Source organism: Ascaphus truei, chromosome 10 (genome assembly GCF_040206685.1).
Source record: "Ascaphus truei isolate aAscTru1 chromosome 10, aAscTru1.hap1, whole genome shotgun sequence".
NCBI classification, from domain to species: Eukaryota; Metazoa; Chordata; class Amphibia; order Anura; family Ascaphidae; genus Ascaphus; species Ascaphus truei.
Window position 1 is genome coordinate 7115406 of NC_134492.1, and position 15513 is coordinate 7130918.

At 41.7% G+C, this 15513-nt stretch overlaps 1 long non-coding RNA gene across 3 annotated transcripts in view; it reads left to right on the forward strand.

Moving 5' to 3' along the window:
• Positions 1-769: 769 nt before the first annotated feature.
• Positions 770-15513, forward strand: part of LOC142503355 (uncharacterized) — an 82691-nt gene continuing 67947 nt past the window's right edge. For all 3 annotated transcript variants that reach the window (XR_012803972.1, XR_012803970.1, XR_012803971.1), the window contains exon 1: positions 770-1116. This is a non-coding gene — a long non-coding RNA (uncharacterized LOC142503355). The remainder of the gene's footprint in view (positions 1117-15513) is intronic.

Here is a 15513-nt window from a genome sequence, read left to right on the forward strand (position 1 = left end):
GGCAACTGTTTTGAATGTTTTCCACTTCTGAATAATCTTTCTCACTGTACAGTAGAATGATTTATTTATTTATAAAAATATTTTACCAGGAAGTAATAGATTGAGAGTTACCTCTCGTTTTCAAGTATGTCCTGGACATAGTTAATATGACAAATAATACATGGTTAAAATACAGTTACATAAATGAACAGGGTGTACATTATATACATGACATTGCATGAACAGTTAGAGAAGATGTATATTATAGACGTATGTAGCAGTTACAGATCAGATTAAAATGTGAGACAGCCTTAGTTTTGAAAGAACTTAAACTGGTGGTGGATGTGAGAGTCTCCGGTAGATTGCTCCAGTTTTGGGGTGCACGGTAAGAGGAGGAGCGGCCGGATACTTTGTTGAGACTTGGGACCATGAACAGTCTTTTGGAGTCAGATCCCAGAAGATACGTGCTGCATGTGGTTACTCCAACCTAGTATATGTATTAAAACGATAATACACTATGGGGCATTCGCTTCTGCTTTTTGTTTCATATATATATATATATAATCTTAATATATAAATCTGAAGTTTGTGGGATTGTAGATGTGGCCAATCAGATTCGTCCATGGGTCTGCCCACCCACCCGCGACTCTCATTGGCCTGCGTGGCTCTGTGGCTCTGATGTCACCCAACTGCCACTCTCTTCTCCTCACCCAACTGCCACACACACACACACACGCAGAAGCACCCGGCCACTGTCCTCTTCACCCAGCTCACCTTCCCACCCTAACCCACCCATCACTCCCCCAGCTCACCTCCCTGAGCTGCTGCTCCCATCACCTCACAACCCTCAGGGGCGGTGCCGCAGCCGCACCACCCTCACCCACCCAGTTACTCACCCACCCAGTCACTCACCCGCTCACTAACTCACTCACCCGCCCGCTCACTAACTTACTCACCCACTAACTCACCCGCCCGCTCACTAACTCATCCGCCCGCTCACTAACTCACCTGCCCACTCACTAACTTTTACACCACCTGACTCCCTGGCAGTGCGCCTGTGCTTTTTTGTTCTACTTGTACTTGGATTTCTCCCATGGCTGGCACGCCACAGTGGACTCCTACAGACAGCAGAAGTGGGTAAGGATTTATTTCTTCATATTTGACCATTATAGTGGAGTACTCTAACTGGGACGCCTTTATTTCTATGAGGACATTATCCTTTAGGCTGTTATGAGTGACTCACAGGCCATCTTATGTTATACCCACACTGCTTTTTTGGAGTCCATGAAGATTGTGAACTATTGATATAGTTGTCATAAGATTGGAGCACCCCATGACCCCCCCTTTTTTCCCACTCACTAATTCACCCGCCCACTCACTAACTCACCCACCCACTCACTAACTCACTAACTCACCCACCCACTCACTAACTCACCCGCCCAGTCACTAACTCACCCACCCAGTCACTAACTCACCCACCCACAGAGAGAGGGCAATGGGGAGCGGAGATAGGGGGTTAGTGGACAGAGAGTGGGAGCGGGACCATTCAATCCCGGGCAACGCCGGGTATATCAGCTAGTATATATATATGCAAATATAACTGTATGCTCATCTGCATGTCTTAGGCAGGTCTGCAACCCCGCCTTTCCCCATTATCACCCAGCATACAGCACTTCCACTGCAGCAAGGGATTCTGGGAAATGACATGCAAATGAGCACACAGTGTCACTTTTTGCCTCAATAACCGTTTTTAACATGGTTCCCTATAGGCTTAAGCCTACTTTCCTGTGGAGGGTTTTTGTCACTTTTTTTACTCACCATAACTTAACTCAGTATATATATATATAAAAGTTAAGTTATACATATATGTGTGTGTGTGTGTGTGTGTGTGTGTGTGTGTGTGTGTGTGTGTGTGTGTGTGTGTGTGTGTGTGTGTGTGTGTGTGTGTGTGTGTGTGTGTGTGTGTGTGTGTGTGTGTGTGTGTGTGTGTGTGTGTGTGTGTGTGTGTGTATATACAGTATGTATACAAAACACAAATGTTCAGGGCACTCAAATGGACAAAAATAGGACAAATCACTTATCTTATAATCCAGGTGCTTGCAGTGCAGCCAGAATCACCATCCAGCAACAAAAATCCAAAGAATCTGCAGCACTCACTAGTCAGTTTAAACAGTAAAATGGGGTTTAATTCACCTCACACGCATCAGGGGTAAATACAAGAAAGAAGGGAGCGACGTTTCGGACCTCCCGGTCCTTTATTTAGCTAGATAGATAGGTAGGAGCTAGAGAAAGGACCGGGAGGTCCGAAACGTCACTCCCTTCTTTCTTGTATTTACCCCTGATGCTTGTGAGATGAATTAAACCCCATTTTACCATTTAAACTGACTAGTGAGTGCGGATTCTTTGGATTTTTGTTCTATGTGTGTGTATATATAAATCTACTCGCCGAACCAAAAAATCTACTCGCCACCTAGTCACGCCCCCAATCCGCCCTGCTTGGGTGGCCACGAGGAGGTCGCCACGGGGTCAAATCCAGTCGCCACGGGCCCGTAGTTGAATGGATTTGTCGAACACTGTATATATATATAGCATGACGTGACATTCAAGGAAGTGAATAAGAGAAAAGATAATTTAATTGCAAGATATAAGATACATATGCATGCAATATTTAAACGTATGTTAACTGTTACTTTTAGGAATATACATAGTATCACATTGGGAACTTTTAAATTCTATATTTTACACTCATCAAAGTGTGTGAATTAATTTGGTAAAGTATGTGTCTTTCATCTAATTAAAACAATGTGTATAAAATATGTTTGGAAAAAGAAATACAACAATTCCAGTCATTTCAAAATGACATTATGTGCCAAAGACTCAACGTGAACTGTCAATAATTTCTTTAAAAAATTCCAATTGCTGCCATACCGGAAATATCTGAAAAACAAAACCTCGAGTGGAGGAGATCCAAGAAAAAATGGGATTTGAGAGTGCGTAGAAATATAAGAGAGTCCGAACAACGTTTTTTAAACATTGTAAAGAAGAAAAGATTTTTACAATTTATGTATCAATTTTTTGGGGAGACATGTACAATATATTTTTTTCACCTTAATATGTTAGAGGATTCTTATTCCTACATTAACAATTTCAACAAACAAACTGATATATTTTTGTTGAATTACAGCACAGCTACCCGACTAGCACCCTCTCTATCCACCTTTAAGACCCACCTTAAGACACATTTGCTTAAAGATGCATATGAGTAGCACTGTGGATAATCCTGGACACATGATACATAAAGCTTGGCCCCTTGCAGACGCACTTACCAGAACTCCCTCCTACTGTCTCTATACGTTCTCCTACCTACCAATTAGATTGTAAGCTCCTCGGAGCAGGGACTCCTCTTCCTTAATGTTACTCTTATGTCTGAAGCACTTATTCCCATGACTGTTATTTATATTATTTGTTATTTATATGATTACAACTTGTATTACTACTGTATAGCGCTATGTATATTTATGGCGCTATATAAATAAAGACATACAATACAATACAATATAACCAGCATTACTTCCTCCTGTGGTGAGTTCCTGTAGGTGAAATAGTGAAATATTTATTTTATTTATTTATAAAATATTTTACCAGGAAGTAATACATTGAGAGTTACCTCTCGTTTTCAAGTATGTCCTGGGCACAGAGTTATAATAACAAATATATGGCTACAATACATAGTTACATTAAGTGAGCAGGGTTATACATTATATACAAGACATTGTATGCACAGGTAGAGATAATATATATTATAGGCGTATGTAACAGTTACAGACCAGGTTAAAATGTGAGACCGCTTTAGTTTGGAAAGAATTTATATCCCTGTCCCCTTCTCATGCAGCGGATTTAAAACAATGCCCGTTGTCGCCTGGTGCTTTGTGTATGTCCCACTGCAATATGCCAGAGTGTTAAAGTTTTCCAGAAAGAAAAATGTGCAAGAAGGACAGTATGGGGAGATACGTGACCTGCTCACCTGTTAGGAGCGCACACATATCGAGATTTTTTTTTGTCTCGAAATTTGCCATTTTCACCAAATTGTATATAATCTTTGATATTCTGTACAACAGCATACCTGAACGACCACGCGGGGGGCTACAGCTTGTATATTGTAAGCCAGGGGTGCGCAAACTTGTATACTGTAAGCTAGGGGTGCGCAAACTTGTATACTGTAAGCCCGGGGTGCGCAAACTTGTATACTGTAAGCCCGGGGTGCGCAAACGTGTATACTGTAAGCCAGGGGTGCGCAAACTTGTATACTGTAAGCTAGGGGTGCGCAAACTTGTATACTGTAAGCCCGGGGTGCGCAAACGTGTATACTGTAAGCCAGGGGTGCGCAAACTTGTATACTGTAAGCCAGGGGTGCTACAGATGGTATACTGTAAGCCAGGGGTGCGCAAACTTGTATACTGTAAGCCAGGGGTGCGCAAACTTGTATACTGTAAGCCAGGGGTGCGCAAATTTGTATACTGAAAGCCAGGGGTGCGCAATCTTGTATACTGTAAGCCAGGGGTGCGCAAACTTGGGGGCACAAGATTTTTCAGAGGGGGCGCGGCGGTTGCAGAGGCCCTGCACTCTTCCCCAAGGCATTTAAATTAAATGCCGGGGGATCACATGAGGCATCTGCAACTGTCCTTACGTTGTCTTCGGCGACGCGTCGCCATGGCAACAATGCGTGAAATGACGCAGCAGGGGCCACAACATCATTTGACACCGGAGATAAGGTAAGTTGGGGGGGAGGGCAGGGAGGGAAGGAGGCAGGGGGGGGCAGTGGGGAGAGATTGCACACCCCTGCTGTAAGCCATTGTTGGTCCAATAAATGGTATCATACAACCTACTTTTTCCTGATCTGTTTTTCACATGGGACCAGTGCAGCTAAAAATATTTTTTATCTAGAAACAAAAATATAAAAATACTTTATTTTGCCAACAGATAAGTATATCATTTCTTAAAATACAATGCAATCAAACTTTGTAGAACATCTCAGAACAAGACATTCGTCAATAAACAAATTTGACAGCATAATGCAGAAATGTGTCTATTATAATGTAAAACTAACCCCAAGCATTCCACAGCAATTAACTTAAATTAAATTAAGTGAAAGAAGTGGCTGCTTTTCAAAGAAATTATAATTTTAAACACAATATTTGCAATATAGACATACATTTAATAAAGATAAGGGAGCTCACAGCAGTCTATTGTTGAACTAATGGATTTTTGTTCTTTTTTAAGACTATAATAATGAAAAAAGATAAAAGTATGATAAAAGCAGGTCTATTGTGTAGTTTAACATGCGTATTGTACTGAGTTGTATCATTATCGCCCCTACTCTGCGTACTGATCACTAACCTAACAGCTGAAATGACCTGTAATATAATTTAGCAAGACCTCAGATCTGTGTCGTTCAGTAAATGTGTGAAATTACAATGCGATTTAGAACATTTTCAAGGGTTTTGATCTTCAAATAACATTTTTTTTAAATCTACTTTTCTAAATATTAAAATCATGGCTCTAAGGTTTGGTGTTCAAACTGTACTCCTCTGATTGTACCTTATTTATTTAAGTTTTTATTGACTAGCATATTACATACTACACACATTACAATGCATTGCCAAAGCTACTGGGTTATAGAAATGACACTGTACAGGCATACCCCGCATTAACATACGCAATGGGACCGGAGCATGTATGCAAAGCGAAAATGTACTTAAAGTGAAGCACTACCTTTTTCCCACTTATCGATGCATGTACTGTACTGCAATCGTCATATACGTGCATAACTGATGTAAATAACACATTTGCAACATGGTCTATAGTCTCCCCGCTTGCGCACAGCTTCGGTACAGGTAGGGAGCCGGTATTACTGTTCAGGACGTGCAGACAGGTGCATGCGTGAGCTGCCGTTTGCCTATTGGGCGACATGTCCTTACTCGCGAGTGTACTTAAAGTGAGTGTCCTTAAAACGGGGTATGCCTGAACAGAGCTGAGCTGTAATACACATTTACAGGCTGAACATGGAAAAGAAGAAGCAGCTTATCATTGAGAAATGGGGCCATTTTCTAAAATCCACAAATAAGCCTTACCTATTTCCCTAAAATAGAACATTTCCTTAGGATTTCTCAGTGAAGTTTGGGATCTGGATTACAAAGGAAGAGTTACGGTATTTACCATACAGCACATACAGTACATACAGTACATACAGTGCACAGTGCATACAGTAAATACAGTGCATACATACATACAGTACATACAGTACATATAGTACATATAGTACATACATACATACATACATACAGTACATCCATACATACATACAGTGCATACAGTACATACAGTACATACACTGCATACATACATATAGTGCATACAATGCATATAGTACATGCAGTGCATACACTGCATACAAGGCATACACTGCATACACTGCATACAGGGCATACACTCCATACAGTGCATACAGTATGTACAGTGAATACAGAGCACACAGTACATACAGTGCACACAGTAAATACAGTGTATACAGTGCATACAGTACAGTGCATACAGTACATACAGTGCATACAGTACAGTGCATACAGTACATACAGTGCATACAGTACAGTGCATACAGTGCATACAGTACATACAGTGCATACACTCCATACAGTACATACAGTACGTACAGTGCATACAGTGCATACACTCCATACTGTGCATACTGTATGTACAGTGCATACAGTACATACAGTGCATACAGTGCACACAGTACGTACAGTGCATACAGTGCATACAGTACATACAGTGCATACAGTGCATACAGTACATACAGTGCATACAGCACATACAGTACGTACAGTGCATACAGTGCATACAGTGCATACAGTGTGTACAGTACGTACAGTACGTACAGTGCATGCAGTACGTACAGTGCATACAGTGTATACAGTACATACAGTGCATACAGTGCATACAGTGCATACTGTACGTACAGTGCATACAGTACATACAGTGCATACAGTGCATACAGTACTTACAGTGCATACAGTGCATACAGTACGTACAGTGCATACAATACATACAGTGCATACAGTGCATACAGTGCATACAGTGCATACAGTGCATACAGTACGTACAGTGCATACAGTGCATACACTCCATGCAGTACGTACAGTGCATACAGTGCATACAGTGCGTACAGTGCATACAGTGCATACAGTACGTACAGTGCATACAGTACATACAGTGTATACAGTACATACAGTGCATACAGTGCATACAGTGCATACAGTGCATACAGTATTTACAGTGCATACAGTGCATACAGTACGTACAGTGCATACAGTGCATACAGTAGGTACACTGCATACAGTGCATACATACATACAGTACGTACAGTGCATACAGTACATATTAGCGCCACTTTGCCTTAGTGGCTGATAAGTATTTAAGAAATCAATTAATTTTTTACATCAATCACCATCTTTTCTCATGTCCTAAATCTCACTGCAAAGAGAAGCTGGGTAACTGCTCTCTGCAGCAGAGACAGAGTTGTAGATCGATGCGGCAACCACTCCAAAGGATATACTCCTTGAGAAAGGGCAGTCTATGCCGAAACGCGTGGGAGGAGGATCCCCTATTTTTGTTTGTCCTCAGTGTCCCCTTTTATGTAATTTAATAAATATTTCCCGATTTTAATTATCCTCTGGTGAGTCCCAGTCCTTTGGAGTGGTTGCCGCATCGATCTACAACTCTGTCTCTATTGTACTTCGGATCGGGCCGCGCCGGGGAGTGACGTCACTATCCTTCCAAGGACACATGACACCGGGAGAGAGAGAGAGAGAGCAGTGGAGGACGGCATTTATTGTGAGTTCAAGCAACTCCACACCGATCCTACTATACTGTGTATCATGCAACTGGGCATCTAAACGCACTACAGACTTGCTAGCAGTGTATCTCACCAACGCTCTCTCCCTTCTTATTCACTCAAGTTACTCTCCATCAAAGATTTACACCAGGCTTTTTAGCCACTGGGTTGTTTGCCTTGGAGCTACACAGACGGCTTTCTTCTACCTTCTGCTCTCTGCAGCACTCTGATTGTCAGTCACCGCTCTCTGCCGCACTCTGATTGTCAGTCACTGCTCTCTGCAGCACTCTGATTGTCAGTCACCACTCTCTGTCGCACTCTGATTGTCAGTCACTGCTCTCTGCAGCACTCTGATTGTCAGTCACTGCTCTCTGCAGCACTCTGATTGTCAGTCACTGCTCTCTGCAGCACTTTGATTGTCTACAGCACTCTGATTGTCAGTCACTGCTCTCTGCAGCACTCTGATTGTCAGTCACTGCTCTCTGCAGCACTCTGATTGTCAGTCACAATTGTTCATCTTTCTCCATCAGTCATCACTGGTGAGATCAGGAATCAAGCACAAGCAAACTGTTACTGACGCTCACAGGTTTATTTATTAACACAATGAAAGTAAATATAATATATATATATATAATATATATATATATATATATATATATATATATATATATATATATATATATATTATATATATATATATATAATAAGTCATCTCATTCATCTGCTATGAAACAAGAATGGCAAATATTATAGCTATTTTTTTTTTTAACAAATTTGCAATGTCACCTCTAATTTATCACATTATTGTGGAGCTTTAAAGTAAGCATGCCTAATATGCCTCTGCTATGTCTTTCAACTATCCCACTACTCAAAGTCCATGTATAGAATGTATTCCACTCCATCTATGCAGGGCACAAATGCTATTGTGACTAGAAATATGCATAAATGTCTTGAAGTTTGGTTTGCAAAAAACTTTTTAAGACGCTCTCCCATGTTAACAAAAGTTACCCACTTCGGGTAAATACATTTTGTGTGAGAGACTGAGTCCATAAGTAGAACAATTCCATATAACATATGCAAAAATATTCCACTAAAATATCCAAAGATATTATATATTATTATTTCAATTTGGTTCATCACAAGATGAATAGGCTAACTAGTGTCAGTGATATCTAACGAGACAAGGACATCAATTTTGCATGAAATTATTTGTCAACGTTCTTACAAATAGACAGAGGGAATGTTAATTTTTTATGTAGCCCCCTGTGGGATCCTAATCTAATCTAAGGGGTTAATAGTGAGTTAAAAGGTTATCCTGGTATTGGCCTTAGATTTATGTTGCACGTAGTCAGGATGCAAATGTTGTAAAGTGTTGAAGGCTGGTGTTTTGCCACTCTTTGTTTCCAGAATATGCCTGATCTAGGGTGACTCGGTATAGGCTAAGACCACCCTTCTTCTGCCCAGCTACAGGGCTAGGGGTGGTGAGATCACAGCAGGGGCATAAATAGAGCAGCAGAAGCTTCTAGTCCCTTAGATTCCAGGAAGAACCAGAGGAGGGGGTCTCACCTATAAATAGGTACACAGTTTATAGTAACTAGGAAAGAAGCTCTTTATGACAGGGAAATATAACAACTATTATAGGGTCCCCTTATATGGCCCTCAAGCGTGTCCTACTCACAAGAGGGGATGGCAAGGGACTCCATCATAGGTTCCTTAGTGATAGGTTCCATAGAGTATCACCCTGTAGCTGCCAAAAGGGAAAAGTTCCTAGCTGTCCTTAAGACGTGAGGGGACCCTGCAAACAGGTCCCAGTTGAGGTGAGAGCTGCCACATTCGTAAAGGCAAGAGCATTGCCTTAAAGTGACACCAAGGGAAAGAATTGTGGGGAATGCTGCATGAGCCCCCCTAAAGAAGAAGTTGTATTGTAGACTGTTATAATAAAGTAGAAGAAAAGTTCCTGGTGACCTGAACTTATTGCTCACCACACCAGCCCTGCATGGACCATCAGCTCCTGAGAATAAGGTAGGACACGTTGGTGGGGCTCCTCTTCTGTTGGCCCGGGGGAAGAGGTGTGACATTTATAAACTACTCTTTTCTAGATTTCACTTGAGGTAAATCTAAACTGAACTGCAATTCATTTTATGAGATTGATAATGCTGGTTATTATATTATTATTTACTGTTATCTAAGAATGGCTAATTTTCTTACTGGGTGTAAGACACTAATTATAGCAATTCCCAAAATATATGGTAAAAAGAAAGGCAGATTGAATCATCTATATGACAATTATCAATTATTCAATTTGCAGCTTTTAACTGAAGGCATGAATAAATATGAAATGGAGAGCCCCTGGCAGATATCCGTGAAATTCAACAGCTGTTATGGGTTTCACCAACTGTGAAGGATCACCAATAACATTTATTACTCTTTATTACATACTTGACAACACTGCTCTTCTTTTGGCCTTGGTCCCAGGAGACTTGCCTTATGGTGCCCAAACATTGTAAAATATGCAATATACCAAATTGATTCAAAATCAAATGGGCATCAACTCAGTTTAAAAAAAACGAATTGTGCAGTTGATCAGTTTTGATGGTGAGCGTACAGTACCGACGTTATCTACTGAAGAATCCAGAGTTTAGACTCAGTCGTTGACTGAGCCACTGATTGAGCCACCTGTGCTGAAGCAGGGATATCCTGAAAACCTGACCTGTTGCTGGCCCTTGAAGACTGAAGTTGACCACCCCTGAACTAAAGCAAATATAATCAAAAAGAGAGACTAGTACAGATCCTCCAAAACAAGTACTGTATTAAGCATAAAACTAAAAGATGGGGAAAATTTTCACCAAATTTCAAACTTGCCATGAAAATGTAATTTCTCTGCATTTTTTAATATTCACGAATTAGGTAGAGTTGTAAAGAAACCGACACTAAGTTTTGTTTTTTAGTTGAATATTAAAAAATGTGAAAATAAGCAAAAGTTTTTAAGTTCACAATAAAAAAAAGGAAGTAAAATTTGGATCATGTTAGCGATTTGTTTCTATTTTTCCCCACAATTCAGAATAAAACTCCCCAAACCACATTTGCTAATTTGTTGAAAGGATGGGCACTTTCACTTGTGTTTTAGTTTTGGATGTTTTGACCAACATGATTTGTTTGGGTTTGGATTTTTACCAAATTATGGAGGGGGGGAGGAAGGATATAAATAAGCAGGAAAATACTAAAATAGCATGTTAATGCGTGAAAAAATATGCTTAAAATAAGTATAAAATCATAAAAACAATTAGAAAATTAAATATTATAGCATTTTTTTTTTTTAAGTAATGGAATAAGCCCCTCAAGTTTTCAACTCCACTGCAGAGATGAGCACTTAGCGGTCGATCCTCAAAGTCGCTAATTTTTTAATGTTACGTTATCTCATTTTAATGTAAAAATATCCGTAACGCATACTCTCAAAGCTGCTTCACGCTATGTTGTTCAGCCATTTTCCTTAATAATAAGAGAATCTTGAATTTTAACGGACCTTAGGCTTCTTCATACGCAAATCCGATGGTAATGAGCACTTTACCAACCAATAGAGATCCTCAGATCTCCGGGCCGGTTAACGTTATGCTAATAACGCAGCGATGTTTTGCGCCTGCTGAAATCAGCCGCTGCCCACTTCTAAACCATGAGGAGCATTGCGTTATCTCTACAAATAACCTACAATGGAAAAGGGAAGGTCTTAAGTGGTACCCATATGAATGGACTGAGCGTGGTAATTAACTGTGTTATACTAACAGATATATTGTGGAACATATAAACGGCTGAAACACAGAAACAAATTAATATTGTGTGTGGTTTTTTTTTAAGGGATTAAGTACAATATGTTTAATGTTGAAAATTAATGTTAGATATGTTTATGTGACCTACTATTGTATATGTCATAGAAAAAAAAGAAAACACAAGAGCTCACCAAGATAAGAGAAATGAAGTGTATTACAAATAATAAAAGATAGTAACCACTTACATGAATTAAAACTTTAATAATCTCCGATCTCGATGATAACTTCTCTGGTAGGGCATCACATAGGGTATGCAGGGGCAGTGTCAATCCTCAGAAATCAGTCCCGCGCGCTGGGGCTGTCTCTGTAGCGCTGTAACGCTGTCAGACCTCCACGAGTGGATGCCCTACCAGAGAAGTTATCATCGAGATCGGGGATTATTAAAGTTTTAATTCATGTAAGTGGTTACTATCTTTTATTATTTGTAATACACTTCATTTCTCTTATCTTGGTGTGCTCTTGTGTTTTCTTTTTTTCTTGGATACTTGGCATCACCGTCGGAGTTCTCCGTTGGGATCCATCTTGGAGGTGGGGGAAGACACCTTGAACAACAGGAGCAGCAAAAGAACAGAGAGGAATTATCATTCCACATCCTTAAAGAGGAAGAGCGCGGACTGGACACTTTTCCTATTGTATATGTCATGTATGGTATAAAGTACGAGTTCATCATAAAGACTCTACATGTGAGAAAATGATTTTCGAGGAGACAGAAGTAACCAAAATAATATTTCATTACAAACAGTTCAGGCATTGTGTGTGAAAAAGAAAATAATTTAACATATATAACATTCAATAAACATAACTATATACATAAAAGACAACCAGAAACATATACACAGATATTTACAAATTACGCGTATTCTTCGGCGGGGCACTGACTCCCCCACTTGGTGCACGGGTACGGGGTCTCACACGGCAGACCGCAACTGGCAGCACAGGTATAGCCATCTCCTCAGAAAAGGGATCAAGAGGGGTGGTATCAACTATTGAGTATACCCCAGATGAGGCCAGTGACTCAACAGATATAGGGGTGGTTATGACAGAGGTGTCCTTGCTCTCCTACGCCTACTTTGCCCAGGTCAGGACACTAACTGATCCTGTCAACTGCACAATGACCAAAAAAAAGCAGCTTGTTCCTGGCATCTGAAACTCGCTCCCTCAATTAATGGCTGCCCTGGACTCCAGACGGGCAAGGTGTCCCACTATGTCCCGGAATCCAGACCTCTGGATGTCCATTCATTCCAACTGCATCTCCATCATTATGGTTGATGTTGCTGCTGCGGAAAGTGAGGTTGGCAGGGGACCATCCTGGGGTGTTGTCTGGGGAGCAGCCCGGGGCATTGGCTAGGGAGCAGCCCAGGGTGTTGGCTGGGGAGCAGCCCAGGGTGTTGTTTGGGAGCAGTTGAGGTGCCAGACAGATCTTCACCTGGCTCATCACTAATCTCTCAAGGACAATCTTGAGTGTGGGCTCCTCAACCTTAGCCTCTCCTTGCATGTCCTCCTCCTCAACCTGTGGCTCTTGAGCCACTGATGCAGCCTGTCGGGCCAATCGCATCATCTGTATGAGAGATGGCCCTGAAAAAAAATACCTCATATCATCAAAGACATTCATACATGTAAGCACATTGGGATTGATTTTCTTAGACCAGACATTTTAAGCACATTTCTTCAATTATAGACCATTTTAGCAGTAGGATATATAGAGGGCATGATCCACAACCTGTTGCTAAACTTTAGAAGGATTTACTCCCATGCACATGAATGACAGCTGAGGCATATAGTTATACCATATAGCTATAGTTTATAAGCCTCTTCCTTTTGCTATATCATTTAGAGATACGTCTCATTTTCAAGTATGTCCTGGCCAATAAGTGACGTAACGTTCTTTAAAAGTGATTCTTTCAAACATGAGTGGTATGGCTAATATTCGAAGTCTGGAACGCATGTATCCTGGACCGTGATTTAAAGGGACACAGGTCTTATGATGGCATATGTGTAAGCATGTCACATATATTATTTAGCTAAGTACTCCTCACCTGTATGTGTGAGGGCACAGCAAATAAGACAGTAATGTTTGTTCTGATGTTAGGTTGTGATTAAAGTGACATGTATACATGAGATTGATATCTAGTGTAATATATATGTACTGTATTGTTATTTACCAGGTTTCACTGCATCCTCAACATCCACTTACAGTACAAGGCCAGGAAGTCCCACTACCTGTGAGTGGGAGATTACGGAGTTGATCCGCTCAGGTCATGTGCAGGGGCTCACGTGGGCCTCCTCCTGTTCTCTTGGCCGCAGCTCCATGGTCAGACAATTAATTTTTAACCTCGGCCTTACTGTCGCCCATCGCTATTTAAGCATTTCTAGGATATGGACAGTATTGCCCAGAGCATTAATCCTTTGCAGAAAGCGGCCCCAAATACGCTGCGTTTCTGCAGTGGTATCTTCTGGCACATGACCCCCAATAATTTGGTGTAGTTAGCCACAACTCCTTCAATGAGGATCTCCAGCTCCTCGTCGCTACAGATTCTACCTGCCCCAGCAGCAGTAGTAGTACGAGTAGCCCCAGCAGCAGCAGTAGTAGCCCAAGCAGCAGCAGTAGTAGCCCAAGCAGCAGCAGTAGTAGCACCAGCAGCCATAGTAGTAGCATCAGCAGCAGAATTAGCCCAAGCAGCAGCAGTAGTAGCCCCAGCAGCCATAGTAGTAGCATCAGCAGCAGTAGTAGTAGCCCCAGCAGCAGCAACAGTAGTAGCCCAGCAGTAGTAGTAGTACTAGCACCAGCAGCCATAGTAGTAGCCCCAGCAGTAGCAGTAGCCCCAGCACTAGTAGTAGCTTCAGCAGCAGTAGTAGTAGTAGCACCAGCAGCCGTAGTATTAGCCCCAGCAGTAGCAGCAGTAATAGCCCAGCAGTAGTAGTAGTACTAGCACCAGCAGCCATAGTAGTAGCCCCAGCAGTAGCCCCAGCACTAGTAGTAGCTTCAGCAGCAGTAGTAGTAGCCCCAGCAGCAGCAGGAGTAGCCCAAGGAGCAGTAGTAGTAGCAGCACTAGCAGCACCAGCAGTCGTAATAGTAGCCTCAGCAGCAGCAGCAGCAGCCCCGTCAGCACTAATAGTAGCCCCAGCAGCCGCAGTAGTACCCCAGCAGCAGTAGTAGCAGCACCAGCCCCTTAGTAGTTGCCCAAGCAGTGGAGGTAGAAACCAGAGCAGCCAGCCCTCCCGTTTGGCAGTCGGAAATGGTTAAGAATTGCTCTTTAGGCAAGTATTTTTATTTCAAATTGTAACATACTCATGGGTGCAGTATTAAGGTCACGCTAAGGCTGCGCTCCGCTTCCGCTGAGCGCGCTCATGCTTGAGAGCGGTGACGTCACCACCTCACCAAGCATAAGCGCTCGGCTGTCCTGCGCAAATTCAAGAGCAGGAGCGAAGGGAGGGTGGGGGGCGTGGTGTTGTAGGAAGGGGCGTGTCATTGACTGGTTCGGACTGTGTGGGGTTTTTTGTTTGTCTTCCTCTGGATCAATAAGTATAGATATAGGATAAAGTATCTGTTGTCTAAATTTAGCATAGGTTGATCTTGATGGACGGAAGTCTTTTTCAACCTCATCTACTATGTAACTATGTAACTATATATATTTATTTGGATTTAAAAAATAAAAAAACTCAGCTATGCAGTCCGCTAAACTCTACAACATGTGTTTATTTTACCCATCACTGTAATAGCTAGCTAGGAACTGCTCCGATTCACCCACAGGCTGACTGGTTGCTGAAGGGTCATTTGACCCTCCTCAGTGCTTGTAAAACAAATTTCCATGTCTCTCA